This window comes from Callospermophilus lateralis, chromosome 7 (genome assembly GCF_048772815.1).
Source record: "Callospermophilus lateralis isolate mCalLat2 chromosome 7, mCalLat2.hap1, whole genome shotgun sequence".
Taxonomy (NCBI): domain Eukaryota; kingdom Metazoa; phylum Chordata; class Mammalia; order Rodentia; family Sciuridae; genus Callospermophilus; species Callospermophilus lateralis.
The window spans coordinates 54,565,914-54,575,101 of NC_135311.1; the positions used below are offsets into that span (position 1 = coordinate 54,565,914).

At 37.3% G+C, this 9,188-nt stretch overlaps 1 pseudogene; it reads left to right on the forward strand.

The window, feature by feature from the left end:
• The first annotated feature begins 6,285 nt into the window (after positions 1 to 6,285).
• Positions 6,286 to 7,218, forward strand: LOC143404273 (NADH-ubiquinone oxidoreductase chain 2-like; annotated as a pseudogene).
• Positions 7,219 to 9,188: the final 1,970 nt, after the last annotated feature.

Genomic DNA, 9,188 nt, shown 5'->3' on the forward strand with positions numbered 1-9,188 from the left:
AGTGCGAATGTTACATACATGTCATCACACCTCACAAGTGACCTGCAAATGCAGGAAGGTAACCTTCATTTACTTGTACATTTTTTTCTAAGTATATCTCTTTGGAAGACCTCATTTGTACCTAGAACTCAAGTGAGAATGGATTCTGAGAAATGTCATTTTTAGCTTTTCAACTTCTTGAAACAGGAGGGTGGAGTGGAAGTTGGAAAGGGTACCAGTAATGTACCCATAATGCAAGTTCTTCAAAGGCAGGGGTGGTTTTGCTAATTATCTTTGTATGTTTTGTATCCAGTCTGGGACATGACATTAGTGGTTGCCAAAAAATATTTCTTGAAACAATCTGAGTTTATGGACCAATTCTAAGTTTTTATCTCTCAGGTGAAATAATAGAGATGTAAAATAAGTCCTAAAACTACACCCTGCTAAAGATTTGAGAGTTCTGAAAGTACTCTATACTATGAGAAGGAAATAGCAGAAGTCATCAATACACAGGAGTGGAGGTGGGCAGAAGAGAAAATAGCCATACCAAACAACTAGCTAATACCTTGTAAGTTAAGTTAGATTCAACTGCAAATAAAACTTAAAACTGCATTGGCTCAAATATGACAGGAGCTCATTGTTTCCTTAAAGACAGGGGGTAAACAGCCTGAAGCTCTGCCATGGGAGCTCCTTGACCCTCAGGAACTCATGCACTGTTACACCATTATCTTTAATGTGTGGTTTTGACCAGATAGTTGATGATAGCTGCTTTTGCACCAGCCACCATTTCTCAGTTTCAGTCAGCAAGAAGATGGTAGGAAGAAAAGTATGCTCCCTCCTTTCAAGAACACTTCCTAGAAGATGCACACTCCTCTTCTATTTAAATCTCATTTAAATGAATGTGCATTGTGAACAGAAGTGATGATACTAATTGAGGCCTGGTCCATAGAGACTGCCCTTACGTGATCCTCTTCATTTCTGCCATCTTCTGGTTAGATTTTTCCATCAAGGGAAACATTGGATATCACATATTGGATGACAGAGCCTCTACTAGCCTGGATCCCTAGGTGATTATGAATCAAAGAGTTACTCCCCTACCCAACCACCTTTGGCCAGGAAATGCTTATGCTGAACTGTGAAGTGAGCAAGAAACAAAAATTTATTGTTACCCTTTGAGGTATATTTGCCACAACAACTAGCATTGTCTTCATACAAAAATTGTTACAGAAGCAGGATGCTATTTTAGAAATCTCAAACTCGTCAGGCAGTAGACAGCAAGAAAACTCACCAGAGACTGGAAAATGGAAATCCATGGCAAAATGTCTTGGTATCTTTTCTCCTATTAAAAACATAACACCACAATTTGGATAGGTTACAAAGAAGAGTGGTTTATTTTGGCTTATAGTTCTGCTTCCAGGTCAAAGGGCTACATCTGGTGATGGCCTTCTTGCTGGCAGAGTCCCAAAGTGGTGCAAGGTATCACAAGGCAGGAGACAGGGACCATGAGAAATGCCTTTTTTAGCACACCCACTCTCAATCCATTATCCTATTAATGTGTTAATCTATCAATCACATAAATGAGGTAATCCATTCATGGGGGAAGAGCTCTAAACACCTCCTAAAGGTTCTTTCTCTTACTGTCCCATATGGATTCAGTTTCAGTACAAATTTTGAATGTAGAAGACATTTGGTAAGAATTGCCTGCAGTAAATTGAAAGGACAATAAGATGCCTCTAAATCCCATAGCTCTAGAAGAGGTTGGAAAATGAAATGCTGGTAGGCTATATTCGCTGGCTGTATTTAACAAGATATTGGAAAAATAAGATGAGGTCCTAGAATAATTAAAAGGTTTCCCAAACATGATGTAAAAGGGAGCCTTGAGGGGTTGAAAAACTGACTGTTGTATACTTCAAAAAATAGGAAATAAAACTGAAAAGGCGTTTGAACAACAAAAGTCGATAAAATTTCAGTCATGCAGCCAAAATTAGATTTAGGGCGTGGCCTCAAATTGGAGGTCTCCAAGTAGCTCCCTCAAATTCAGAGGAAAAGAGGCATAGGAATGAAGAAGCAAAGAAATAGGATCAAGAATTATTTCTAGGAAACTTTCATGTTTACTGGCTTATGGAACTGACAGGGAAGCAAATGGATCAGAAGTCTTCTCAGTGTTTCAGAAATTGTACTGCTAAGAAAATCACTTAAGAGCTTATTTGAAAACCTATTCTCTCTCTACAGAAGTCATGCTTCTCAATACCCATTTCAAATGCAGGCTTAGAGAAAGAACTTCCAGAACACAGAGCCAGTGACCACAGAGGACCAAGGACAAGGGCCTTCCCCACTGAGAGTGGTACCAGGATCTAGTGGAGGAACTTTCCTTTCAGGTCCATCACAGTGCCTCCTAGCAGAATCTCATCTTTGCATAGGCCAGTGTCTTCTTTTCCCTGCTTTCCAACTGGACATGTTGACTGCAGTAAATTTGCTGCATTGTTACATACTGGGTGCAGGGTAGAAAAGATATCAGTTCATGGGTTGCAGTAGAGTTTCTCACCCTCAGCACTACTGATATGTTGGACTGAAAAGTTTTTTTTGTGGGGCTGTCCTGTGTATTTTATAATATTCAGCAGCCTTCCTGGCCTCTGCACACTAGTTGCCAATAGTATCCACCTCACTCGCCCAATTGTGTCAGTCAAAACGTTTCCAGACATTCCACAAACACCACCTCTGGTTGAGAATTATTGGGCCACAGGATAATATGGAGAGATATCACGACCAGATGGAGAATCCTGTGCATTAACTGTGAATCCTGTATTTTGAATTTAATGCAGTGGCTGGGTGAGATTTTAGGTTATCTTTCTTGGTGAGGGAATAAGCATATTATTTGTTTGCAAAAAAATAAAGGATGAAATGGTGATTTGGTGACCAAATGGATGGACTATAGCATAGAATTCAAGGTTATCACCAAACCTGTTTTCTAGACATAACATGTCCAAATTATGACTCATCAGTTGACCCAAACTATTGATTAATGGAACAAGTTACCCTAGGGATAACAGTGTGTTTGGAATAAACAAAATGTAGCTTATTCACTAAAGCACCCGGCCTACACCCAGGAGATTTCACCCACTATGAACATTTTGAACTAATACTAGCCCACAACCCCTTACCATTAAATATGATTCATTTTAATAAGTAAAACATTTATCTTAAATAAAAGTAGAGGAGATATAAATTATTACCAGGAGCTATAGAGAAAGCACTGTAAGGGAAAGATGAAAAAAAATTTTATAGTGTAAAAAAGCAAAGACTAAAACTTCTACCTTTTGCATAATGATTTAACCAGAAAACCCTTGACAAGAAGAATTTCAGGCAAGCACCCCGAAACCAGATGAGCTACTTATGAGCAGCTAATAAGAGCTCATCTGTCTATGTTGCAAAACAGGGGAATGACTAATAAGTAGAGGTAAAATCCTAGGCAGCCTGGAGATAGTTGGTTGTCCAGATTAGAATTTTAGATCTACTTTAAATTTACCTGAAGCACAAGCAAGCCAAATGTAATTTTAAATGTTAATCTGAAAAGGGACAGCTCTTTAGAGTCAAGGAAAAACCTTGATTAGAGAGTAAATCTGCTAATTTCCATAGTTTGCCTAAAAGCAGTCTTCAATTGAAAAAGCATTAAATCTTAACCTAAGCATCAAAACTTAACACCTAACTCTCAATAACCTTCTAAACCAACACTGGACTAATCTATTTTTATTATAGAAGAAATTATGTTAAAATGAGTAACAAGAAGATAGTTCTCCCTGCATAAGTTTATATCGGACCGAATAATTCACTGATGTAATTAACAAATTCATAATATTAAATAAATCATAAAACCATTATTAATAACATTGTTAAACCAACACTGGTATACACTTAAGGGAAAGATTAAAAAAAGTAAAAGGAACTCGGCAAACATTAACCCCACCTGTTTACCAAAAACATCACCTCTAGCATAATCAGTATTAGAGGCACTGCCTGCCCAGTGCCACATGTTTAACCCATACAAAGGTAGCATAATCACTTGTTCTTTAAATAGGGACTAATATGAATGGCTTGATGAGGGTTTAACTGTGTCTTACTTTTAATCAGTGAAATTGACCTTCCCGTGAAGAGGCAGGAATATTCTAATAAGATGAGAAGACCCTATGGAGCTTAAATTTAATAGTCTAACAGCCTTAACTTCACCTATGCGGTCAAAATTATTGTTAACAGACTAAAAATTTTGGTTGGGGTGACTTCGGAGTACAAATAAGCCTCCAAATTATAATAATCTAGACATAACATGTCCAAATTATGACTCATCAGTTGATCCAAACTATTGATCAATGGAACAAGTTACCCTAGGGATAACAGCGCAATCCTATTCAAGAGTTCATATCCACAGTTTAGGGTTTACAACCTTGATGTTGGATCAGGACATCCAAATGGTGTAACCACTATTAATGGTTCCTTTGTTCAATGATTGAAATGCTATGTGATCTGAGTTCAGACCCGAGAAATCCAGGTTGGTTTCAATCTATTACTATATTTTTCCCAGTATGAAAGGACAAGAGAAATGATGCCAATTAAACACTTATGCCTTAGATAAATAGATGAAATAATCTAAATCTAGTAAACTATTATAAATACCCTGCCCCAGAATAGTGCTTGTTAAGATGACAGAGCCCGGTCATTGTGTAAGACTTAAAACTTTACACCAGAGGTTCAATTCCTCTTCTTAACATTAATGTTTCTAGTAAACCTCCTCCTCCTAATTATCTCAATCCTAGTAGCCATAGCTTTCCTAACCCTTATTGAACAAAAAATACTAGGCTACATACAACTCTGTAAAGGCCCCAATGTCGTCGGGCCCACCAGCTTACTCCAACCATTTGCCGATGCAATAAAACTATTCATTTAAGAGCCTATAAAACCTTTGACATAATCAATTATACTATTTATTGTTTCTCATACCCTAGCCCTAACCCTGGCATTTACCATGTGAATCCCCCTACCCGTACCCCAACCCCTGATCAACATAAATATAGGCGTACTGTTCATTCTCGCTATCTCAAGCCTAGCTGTATATGCAATCCTGTGGTCAGGCTGAGCCTCCAACTCTAAATACGCTCTAATCAGAGCATTATGAGTCATAGCACCAACAATTTCATATGAAGTAACACTAGCCATTATTCTCCTCTCTGTATTACTAATAAATGGCTCTTTTACTCTATCTACCCTTATTACTACTCAACAGTTCACATGATTACTACTACCGACATAATCCCTAGCAATAATGTGATTCATCTCAACACTAGCAGAGACCAACTGAACTCCGTTTGACTTAACAAAAGGAGAATCAGAACTTGTATCAGGCTTCAACTGTCGCGACCCCTTGGCCGCAAGGAAGACGCAACTCAGGAATCTTCTTTCAGCAGTTTATTCAGGCCATTGATATTTCTTCTAATTCCTGGTCGGATGCCCCTCCCAGCCTTAATAAAGCATCCCAAGCCCCAATGCGAAGCTGCCACGTGGAACTTCCTCATAGGGTGCTGAAAAACCATGCACCAACTCTCCCAAACAAGGAGTTGTTTGTCACAGACAACAGTGGAGCCAGCGCCATCCTGCAATGGCGACCATAATCTGCAGAAGCGGCTCACCACATTCAACGTCAAATACGCCCTTTCACCCTATTTTTTATAGCTGAATACACAAATATTATTATAATAAATGCCCTAACAGCAACCTTCTTTATAGGGGCATTACTCAACCCTTCCCTTTCCAAAACTTTTACATTCAGTTTCACCCTAAAAACACTCATTTTAACTTCTATGAATTTGAGCATCCTATTTATGATTTCATTATGATCAACTTATGCATCTTTTATGAAAAAGCTTCCTACCCCTCACTCTGGTCCTATGCATATGACATATCTCCCTTCCCATTATCACTTCATGTGTACCACCCCTAATCTAAGAAATATGTCTGATAAAATAGTTACTTTGAGTAAATAATAGAGGTTTAAATCCTCTTATTTTTAGAACCATAGGACTTGAACCTAATCCTAAAAATTCAAAATTCTTCATGCTACCTTTACACTGTGTCCTAAAAAGTAAGGTCAACTAAATAAGTTTTCAGGCCCATAACCTGAAAATGTTGGTTTATATCTTTCCTGTACTAATTAATCCCCTAACCTCCTCCACAATCTACCTCACCTTATTTTCTGGAACAATAATTACAATATTCAGCTCCCATTGACTACTTATTTGAGTAGGCTTAGAAATAAGTATGCTGGCAATTATTCCCATCCTAATGGATAAAAGATATCCCCAATCCACAGAAGCTGCATGCAAATATTTCCTAATTCAAGCCACCGCATCAATAATCTTAATAATAGGCACAATTATTAATTTTACAAACTTAGGCCAATGGACCCTATCCAATTCATGCAATCAAATCTCATCATTTATATTCACTATAGTACTCTCAATAAAAATGAGACTTGCCCCATTTCACCTTTGAATACCAGAGGTCACTCAAGGAATTGCACTTAAATCAGGACTAATCCTACTAACATGAAAAAAAATTGCCCCAATCTCCATGCATATCAAATTGCATCTTCCATAAACTACAACCTTATATTACTTATGGGAATCCTGTCTATTATGTTAGGAGGCTGAGGAGGACTCAACCAAACTCAACTACAAAAAATCTTAGCATATTTATCAATCACACATATAGGATAAATAATAGCAATTATTACATATAATCCAACTTTGACAATATTTAACTTAATCATTTATATTACACTTACCAATAATATATTTATACTTCTCCAATAAAACAAAAAACTTCTACCCTCTCCTTATCAAATTTATGAAATAAATTCCTCCACTAACCCCATCAATTCTAATCATACTATTACCACTAGGAGGATTACTTCCTCTAACCAGATTTGCCCCCAAATGAATTATTATTAAGGAACTAATTTCAAACAACAATATTATCTTGTCTATACTAATAGCAATACTAGCCCTCCTAAATTTATATTTCTACACATGACTTATTTATTCTACATCCCTAACCCTATTTCCATCATTAAACAACACAAAAATAAAGTGACAATTTAAAAATACAAAACTAACTCCCCTTCTACCAAATTTTATTATTATCTCTACCCTCTCCCTACCACTCACACCTCTCCTATCATCTCTGAGCTAGGAATTTAGGTTAACCCAGACCAAGGGCCTTCAAAGCCCTAAATAAGTGTCCAACACTTAATTACTGAGTTAAGGACTGCAAGACTCTACCCTACATCAACTGAATGCAAATCAATTAATTAAGATAAGCCCTTTCCATCTAGACTAATGGGATTTAAACCCATAAAACTTCAGTTAAAGGCTAAATGCCTAATTCAACTGGCTTCAATCTACTTCTGTGGTAAGTAAAAAGGGCGGAGAAGCCCTGCAAGAGTTGAAGCTGCTCCTTTAAATTTGCAATTCAATTTGCTTATTCACCTCTGGGCTTGGCAAAAAGAGGGCTCAACCTCTGTCTTTAGATTTATAGTCTAATACTTACTCCACCATTTTACCATCTACCTATGTTCATCAACCGTTGATTCTTCTCAACTAATCACAAAGATATTGGAACACTTTACCTCCTATTTGGCGCTTGAGCTGGAATAGAAGGTACAGTACTTAGTCTACTGATTTGGGCTGAATTAGGCCAACCCGGAGCCCTGTTAGGCAATGATCAGATCTATAATGTTATCGTAACTACACACAATTTTATTTATAATCATAGCAATTATGATTGATGGATTTGGGAGCTGATTAGTACCCCTTATAATCGGAGCCCCTGATATAGCATTTTCCCATATAAATAACATGAGCTTCTGGCTCCTTCCCACCTCCTTCCTCCTCTTGCTTCCTTCTTCTATAGTTGAAGCAGGTGCAGGAACAGGTTGAACAGTATACCCCCCACTAGCTGGAAATCTTGCCCATGCAGGAGCCTCAGTAAAATTAACCATCTTCTCCCTTCACTTAGCAGGAGTATCATCAATTCTAGGAGTGATTAATTTTATTACTATTACTTAATTTTATTACTACAATTATTAACATAAAACCCACTGCTATATTCCAATATCAATATCATATGATCCATACTAATCACAGCAGAATTACTTCTTTTATCTCTTTTCGTCTTTGCAGCAGGGATTACAATACTTCTAACAGATTGAAATCTAAATACTATATTCTTTGATTCCATGGGAGGTGGAGATCCTATTCTCTATCAACAATTATTCTGATTCTTTGGGCACCCTGAGATCTATATTCTTATTCTACCAGGGTTTGCTATTATCTCCCATATTGTAACATATACTCAGGTAAAAGGAACCATGCAGTTATAGAGGAATAGTATGAGCTATAATATCTATTGGTTTTCTCAGATTCATTGTATGTGTGCACCACATGTTCACTGTTGGGATAGATGTCGATGATACCCAAGCTTACTTCAAATCTGCAACTATAATTAATGCTATTCCAAGAGGAGTTAAGTTATCAATTGACTAAGCAACCTTACACGGAGATAATATTAAATGGTCACCAGCAATACAATGAGCCCTCAGCTTCATTTTCTTATTCACCAATGGAGGTTAGCAGATTCCTGCTAACAGGAATCATTCTGGCTAACTCTTCATTAGATATTGTCTTACATGATACATATTATGTTGTAGCCCACTTTCACTAGTCATATCTATATGAGCTGTATTTGCCATCATACGAGGGTTCATTCACTGATTTCCCCTTTTTTCTGGGTATACACTAAATAATATATGAGCTAAAATCCAATTTACTGTAATGTTTGTAGGGGTAAATTTAACTTTCTTCCCTCACACTTCTTGGGATTATCAGGAATACCATGTTGATACTCCCACTACACAGACACATACACGGCATGAAACACTGTATCTTTGATGGGCTCATTTATTTCCCTCACGGCTATCATAATTATTATTTTTATAATTTGAGAGGCATTCGCATCAAAATGAGAAGTTCTTACCGTAGAGTTAACACCCAATAACTTAGAATGACTACCCGGGTGCCCTCCACCTTTTCACACATTTGAAGAACCGGCTTTTATTAAAGCCTAGACCAAGAAAGGGAAGAATTGAACTTCCTAAAACTGGT